The following is an 8,312-nucleotide window of genomic DNA, read 5'->3' as shown; positions in this document are numbered from 1 at the left end:
GCCTTGGTCTTCGCCTTATAGATGCGAGCATCGTTTCGTATCTCCTCTAACTCTTGAATTTGAAGCTTCCTATGCGATCCCGCTTCATTCAAATCCATATTGCATGTCTTCACCGCCCAATACGCCTTGTGCTCTAATTCCACCGGGAGGTGGCAAGGTTTACCGTACACCAACCAAAAAGGAGACATACCTATAGGCATCTTGTAGGCCGAACGATAGGCCCACAAAGCGTTATTAAGCCTTAAGCTCCAGTCTTTCCGGTTGGGGTTCACAGTCTTCTCCAAAATGGACTTGATTTCTCTATTTGTTACCTCGGCTTGTCCGTTTGACTGTGGATGGTAGGCGGTGGAGAGGCGGTGGATAACCCCATATTTCTTGAAAAGCGCGCTGATGACCTTGTTGCAAAAATGGGTGCCTCGATCACTGATGATGGCCTTGGGAGTCCCGAACCTAGAAAATATGTGAGATTTGACAAAATCTACAACTACACGAGAATCATCAGTTCGAGTGGCCTTTGCCTCAACCCATTTTGAGACATAGTCAACGGCCAAAATAATATAAAGATTTCCACAAGATGAGGGAAAGGGTCCCATGAAATCCATGTCCCAAACATCAAAAATTTCACATACTAGCATAGGAAATTGGGGCATTTGATTTCGGGAACTAATGTTTCCTGTCATTTGGCATCTCATGCAACTCTTACAAAAGCGATTACAATCTCGCATAAGGGTCGGCTAATACAACCCACACTCAAGTACCTTCTGGTATGTCCGCTTATGGTCGAAGTGGCCCCCACAAACATGGGAGTGACAAAACTGTAAAACAGACTGAAACTCCCCTTGGGGTACACATCCCCGGATAACTTGGTCCGGACAATGTTTCCAAAGGTACGGCTCGTCCCACATGTAGAGACGAGCCTCTCTCCTAATCTTTTCTCTATCGGGTCTAGATAACTCACCTGGGAAGCTCTTTGAAACCAAATAATTAACAATGTCTGCATACCAGGGGGCTTCGCCCGAAACAGAGAAAAGGTGCTCATCTGGAAACTCATCAGTGAGTGGGCTTGGCTCTCCATCCAACACTAGCCGGCTAAGGTGGTCGGCAACAAAATTTTCAGCTYCGCTCTTATCTCTAATCTCCAAATCAAACTCTTGGAGTAAGAGAATCCACCTTATCAACCTCGGCTTTGCATCTTTCTTCTTGAGCAGGTATTTCAATACGACATGATCTGAAAAGACAATCACTTTAGTGCCAAACAGATAAGATCTAAACTTTTCTAAAGCAAAAACAACTGCTAGCAACTCTTTCTCGGTGGTCGAGTAGTTGCATTGTGCATTATCAAGTGATCGTGATGCATAATAGATAACATAAGAGCTCTTACCGTCTTTCTGTCCCAATACCGCTTCGACGGCGTGATTGCTAGCATCACACATAATCTCAAATGGCAATTGCCAATTTGGAGGTCGGATGATAGGGGCAGAAGTAAGCAAATCTTTCAATAAATCAAATGAACTCTTACATACCTCATTGAAGACAAAGTCTACCTCTTTTTGTAGTAGTTCACAAAGGGATCGAGTGATCTTGGAGAAGTCTTTAATGAAACGCCGATAGAAACCTGCATGACCAAGAAAAGAATGGACCTCTCTAACACTCGAGGGGTAAGGCAAAGATTTGATGACATCGATCTTTGCCTTGTCAACCTCTATACCCTTTTCCGAGATAACATGACCAAGTACTATACCTTGGTTGACCATGAAGTGACATTTTTCATAGTTTAAAACCAAATTAGTTTCAATGCACCTCTTTAAAATTTTGGTCAAGTTATCTAAATATGAACTAAACGAATCACCATAAACTGTGAAATCGTCCATAAAAACCTCAATAATATTTTCTACATATTCTGAAAATATACTCACCATACATCGTTGGAATGTTGCCGGTGCATTGCAAAGACCGAAAGGCATCCTTCGGTAGGCGAATGTACCGAAGGGGCAGGTGAACGTGGTCTTCTCTTGGTGCTCTCTTGCAACCGGTATGTGATGAAAACCTGAATAACCATCCAAATAACAATAGTGAGTACGACCGGCTAACCTTTCTAACATTTGGTTTATGAATGGAAGGGGAAAATGGGTCTTTCCTAGTTGATGAATTAAGCTTACGATAATCAATACATACTCTCCACCCGTTTTGAACACGGGTGGGCACTAACTCACCTTCGGCATTCTCTACCACAGTAATGCCAGTTTTCTTAGGAACTACCTGGACTGGGCTTACCCACTTGCTGTCAGAGATTGGGTAGATCATATTGGCGTCCAAAAGCTTGAGTATCTCCTTCTTGACAACTTCCATCATCGGTGGGTTCAACCTCCTTTGCGCCTCTCGGAATGGCTTGTACTCTTCCTCTAATAGTATCTTGTGCTGGAAAAGTGTGGGACTAAGGCCCTTGATGTCGGCGATGGTCCATCCAATCGCCCTCTTGTGCTCCTTCAAAACATCCACAAGCTCTCTCTCCTCCTTCGGTGATAGTGTGGCGGATATGATCACCGGAAGGGTCTCTTTATCTCCCAAGTAGGCGTACTTCAGATGATGTGGTAGCATCTTCAATTCTAGCTCGGGTGCCTGTTCAACAGAAGACAAAAGTCTAGTGTGAGATATAGGCAAATCTATTTTAGAGACTTCATACCTTGGCTTTGGTACTCGCCCTTTCTCCATCCAGGACACCAATTCTGCAAAATCATCATCAAGCTTGTACTCTTGGGCAAGCTTCTTCAAACTTCCATTTGTTAAGTCCCTATCTAGAATCACTTCTAACACATCCTCATTAGATAGATCAAACATAGTATCAGATAAAGACTYKATAATATCAACAAAGCATAAAGACGAAACATCACTCGTATATCGCATGGCATCATATATATTAAATTTAATCATCTCGCCATCGAATTCCATGGTCAAACTACCACTATGAATGTCTATCTTAGTCTTAGAGGTTTTCAAAAATGGTCTACCTAGAAAAAGCATACCGGCCTTGGAGGCATTTTTCTCCTCCATATCTGTAACATAAAAATCAGCCGGAAAGACCAATTCATTCACTTGAACGAGCACATCCTCTAATACCCCTTTAGGGTAGACAATAGACCTATCCGCTAATTGGATTACCACACCGGTTGGCTTTAGGGGCCCTACGTCCAAAGATGAGTAGATGGCATATAGCATAACATTAATTGATGCCCCTAAGTCCAACATGGCTTGATTTACCGAGACATTGCCTACCTTACATGGTATGGTAAACATGCCCGGGTCTTTACATTTAGGTGGTAATTGTTTTTGCAAAACAGCAGACACATTTTGACTCATGCTTATCTTTTCATTACCCTTTAGTTTCCTTTTATTAGTACAAAGTTCTTTAAAAAACTTAGCATATCTAGGAACTTGCTTAATTGCATCTAATAAAGGGATGTTTACCTGAACTTTTCGGAATGTGTCAAGGATCTCTTTCTCTTCACTCTCCCGCTTTGTCTTCTCGAACCGGCTCGGGAATGGCGGTGCTTGAACTATCACTTCGGGTGTCTTCTTCTTTGCCTCCTCTTCTTTGACATCCTTTGCACCCGAAGTGGATGTCTTGACTTCTGACTCTTCTTCTTCCTCATGAACCTTTTCCTTCTTCTTCTTTCCAACCTCTTGAAGCTCCTTTCTGCTTCTCAAAGTGACAACACTCACATTTGCCTTCGGATTCGTCTCCGTTTGAGATGGCAATTTACCCTTGTTCACTAATTGCCCAACAGTGGCTTGAAGGTCCTGAATACTTGCCTGAGTTTCCTGTTGAAATTTCACCATGTTAGCAGCCATAGACTTAACTAAATCCTCTAATGACATACCTGAGCCACTAGGTGCTTGCGGTGACACTTGATGTTGATGTTGGGCAATCGGCTGAAATGGTGCCTTCGGTTGATGTTGTTTCTGAAATCCGGGCGGTGCTTGGAATTGTTGAGGTTGAAACTGTTGAGGTTGATGGAATGAACCTCTTTGCTGAAATTGCTGACCTTGTCCTTGTCCTTGCCTCGGGGCATAGCTCAGATTCGGATGCTGCCTCCAACCGAGGTTGTATGTGCTCGAGAAAGGGTCGGGAGCCCGGTTGCTTGAATTCTGAAAGTTGCCACCCCTAATGGCGTTCACTTGCTTTTCTTCTTCATGTAAAGTCGGGCACGCATCGGTGGGGTGTGCCACTGATGAGCAAAATCCGCATGCCTTGACTTGAGGCATATTACCCATGGCAAGCTGTTTCACAAGGTTAGTCAAATCAGTTATTTTAGTTTCTAAAGATTTAACATGTACCTCACTAGCGCCTCGACCTATGTCACTCCGAACTCCAAATTGCTTGGAGTTTTCCGCCATGGTGTCTATCAAAGTCCTCGCTTGAGTTGGCGTCTTGTTCACTATAGCTCCTCCGCTCGCAGCATCCATCATCTTTCTTTCCATCGGTAGCAAACCTTCATAAAAATACTGAATTAGTTATTCATCAGAAATTCCATGTTGAGGACAACTTACACAAAGGCGCTTGAAGCGCTCCCAATACTCGTATAAAGATTACATGTCCTTCTGCTTGATCCCATAGATCTCTCTTCTAAGCCCAGCGGCTTTGGATGCGGGAAAGTACTTGCCGAGGAATGCTCTTGCCATTTGCGCCCAAGTGGTGATGGATCCTGGCGGTAAGTAGAAAAGCCACTCCCTAGCTGCGTCAACTAGGGAGAATGGAAATGCCTTTAGCTTGAGATTTTCTACCGTCGTGCCTTGCGGCTTCATCCCCAAGCATACAATGTGGAACTCGGTCATATGCTTGTACGGGTCTTCGTTAGCTAAACCATGAAAACGAGGTAGTAAGTGTATTAAACCAGTTTTAAGTTCAACACTTACCTCTTCCGGCCGATAAGTGATGCAAAGAGGTTGCTCGACGATGTTGGGTGCTGCCCATTCCCTTAAAGTACGTTTGGGATTCGCCATTTCCTCTTCAGTCTCGATGACCAGTTCTTCTTGCTCAGAATGAGATTTCTCTTCTTCGTCCTCCGTTTGGTCTTCTGAATCGGATGACAACGCAATATCTTTCCAAATATTAAGAACCGGTGAAGAAGTAGACACGCCTTGCTTCTTTCGAAGCTTAGCTTGCTTTCTTAGCTTCTTTGCGGTTTTCTCAATTTCTGGATCAATTGGCAATGGTGAACCTGCACAAAACGATCTTGGCATAAACAGTTAAACTTTGCCAAGTCCCCGGCAGCGGCGCCAAAAATTTGACGGGTGTCGAGTCTGGGAAATAATAGAATTTATAAAAATAAGCCTATTATCTCTAAAACACAACTTGTGATAGCGATAAGTAGGGTCGTCTCCTCAGGGACTTGGTGTTAACCGTAAATCCAAGACGTAAATGTGTGAAAATTCATTGACAATAAAACATTATATATAAAAGGGGGGGGGGTTGGAAGACTGATAAAAAGCCTGAATATGCAAAATAAAATTTGAGAATGTTAAACAATAATAAGAGCTTCTGGTAGTAAGCAAACACACTTTTCATTGGACGATATATCATAAACTTGAACTGAAATATATTTTCATGTCAATTCAGAATAGCTCAAACGTTGATACACATCAATGCTTTGTCTGCCATAACAAAATCAACTAGTACGAGTAGCTCGAAAACTAGTCCCTACCCAACTAGTTGGAACAGTCACAGACTTGGTAACAACTGATAAATGCATTAAGATTTAACAAACACCATTCCTAGCTAATATTTAGATGCCAAATACTAAGACTAGAATATGCAAACTTGTAATGTTAAACAATCAACCAAACATATCAATCGGAACATTACTTGCTACAATAACAAAACGAGAAACAATTACGGATTCCCYGTTTCGTTTAGCAAATCAAAATCAGATTATATAAAATTGGGGATCCTGCCTAAATCAAAAACCCAACTAAGATTCAACTTTACGGTCAAAGTTTGCATATACGAAATGACATTGAAATAGAAATCAAGTCTCAACACCCTCCAATTTGAAGTGTTTACTTGCTCACTACTAGAATAAAGGATTTAGCCACTCATGCTTAGAACTAAAAAACTTACAAAATGATTGAAATTTAAGAGTTGGTGAAGAAACCTGAAATTTATCTTCAAAATCTGGAAATAGGCTTACTGTTTCTTCACCGAATCCAGTCCTGATCAATCCTTTTGAAAATCTTGATTAATCCTCTAATTCTCCGTCCCGATTTCTGCTGCTCCCTTTTCTGTTTTTCAATTGACAGCCCTTCTTTGATCGCCTCTTTATCGACAGCCCTTTCAATCGACTGCCTGCTGTCTCTCTCGCCTCAATCGACATAATCTGCTGCTCGATTTCTTCCTCCCGGCTGCTGCCCTCTCGATGACAGCCCCTTCTCTCTCGATTCTGCTCCTCGATAACCTGYTGTCCGATCGACAGCTTCTTCTTCTCCTTCTCGGCTGCTGCTTCCTTCTCTCGACCGACTTACAGCCCCCAATGGACAGCCTCTTTGCTTCCAATTTTATCCACCGACTTTGCTCCCTCGATCCCTCTCTGCCCACGTCTTCCGTCTCCATCGTTCTGCCCACGTCTTCCGTCTCGCTGCCGATTTCTCTCGCTCTGTTTCTGTTTTGGGCAGCAGCTTGATGCTTCTCTTCTTTTTCTTTTTTTCTTTACACGGCTTGGGCTGCTGTTTGTGCAGCGAACTTGGGCTGCTGTTTGGGCCACATAAATAATTAATTTTTCAACTAAATTAGCCCCAAGAAGTTATATATATCAACTCAAAATTAAATTGGACCTATTTAAGCATCTAATTGACATTAATCTCAGGGTACTTTGACGTAAAAAATGTATAAATTTGGGCTTATCAATGATCAAATTAGAACAAAATCAAAAAAAAAAAAAAAACACGAAAACAACCAATCAACAGAAAGGGTGAGATGGCGATTGGCCCCACGATCTTAGATGATTTGGCGATTCTTGTATTCTATTATTTGGTCGTATATAAATATATAGGGATGATTTCCATAAAAATGAATTTTTTTGATGAAAACATGAGAACAAAATATTTATCTACGTATTTCTATTATCATAACTGAAACTTTTGCAATTTCATGATTGTAGAAGTGATTGAAGTTATATGAAAATGCATAAAAATGTGACAAAGTGAGGATGAAGGTATATGAAGATTCATATTTCTTAGCCATCAGATTAAAAAATAACATATTCAAAAAAATTAAATATATTTTCACCATTATTATCGAAACTCTTATTCACACAATCCCAAGTATCTTTCTACAAATCAAATAAAACCATGTAAGGGGGCGTTTGGTTCGCAGAATAATTTTTGAAGGAATTGAATCTGTCAAAAGAATTAGAATGAAATGTTATTAGGTTTGACCAAATGTTTGGTTGGTAGGAATGGAATTTAATCTGTCTATTGAATTGAAATATGTCTGTTTGGTTTGCAACATAATTGAAATGAAATGAAATGATGAAAAAAAGACAAAATACCCTTTCTTCATAATTTGTTTAGCCCTTTATGCAAATTAAGAAAACCCCTTTTATGCAAGTACAAACACAGACATCGAATACATACACACACACACACACATATATATACATATATACATTCGATCAGTGACAGTTTCATTCAAAGAAGATGAAAGCAGTACAATTTCATATTTGAAGCGGAAATCAGTAATAGAAGCAAACAGTTCATTTGAAGCAAACAGTTCATTCGAAGCAAACAGAAAGCAGTAGCAGAAATTAGTAACATGTTCAAGTTCGAAAAAAAAAACAGAAAGAAAGCAGTAGCGAAAATCGAGACAAACAGAAAGCGGTAGCAGAAATTAGTAACAGGTTCGATAAGATGAAAGTAGTAGCAGGTTCATTCGATAAGCAGAAAGAAAGCAATAGCAGGCTCGATCTTTTGATGAAAGTAGTAGCAGGTTCATTTGATAAGCAAACATAAAGCATAAAGAAAGCAGTAGCAGAAATCAGTAACAGGTTCGATAAGATGAAAGTAGTAGCAGGTTCATTCGATAAGTAGAAAGAAAGCAATAGCAGGCTCGATCGTTTGATGAAAGTAGTAGCAGGTTCATTTGATAAGCAAACATAAAGCATAAAAAAGTAGTAGTAGAAATCTGTAACAGGCTCGATCTTTTCATGAAAGCAGAAAGCAACGTTCGATTGGTTGATGAAAGAAGCATACCTCGATGAAAGCAGCGTTCTTTGATGGAGCAGTTAGGGTTTAATAGTGTAATGAGGGTATTTTTGTCA

The 8,312-nt window shown here is 40.8% G+C and overlaps 1 pseudogene; it reads right to left on the bottom strand.

The window, feature by feature from the left end:
• LOC112516584 overlaps positions 1–6,607 on the bottom strand; it is a 7,365-nt pseudogene extending 758 nt beyond the window's left edge.
• Between the last annotated feature and the right edge of the window lie 1,705 nt (positions 6,608–8,312).

Source organism: Cynara cardunculus, assembly GCF_001531365.2.
Source record: "Cynara cardunculus var. scolymus isolate 2C chromosome LG 1, CcrdV1, whole genome shotgun sequence".
Taxonomy (NCBI): Eukaryota; Viridiplantae; Streptophyta; class Magnoliopsida; order Asterales; family Asteraceae; genus Cynara; species Cynara cardunculus.
The sequence above is the reverse complement of the archived record's forward strand: the minus strand, read 5'-3'. Positions and strand labels throughout refer to the sequence as shown.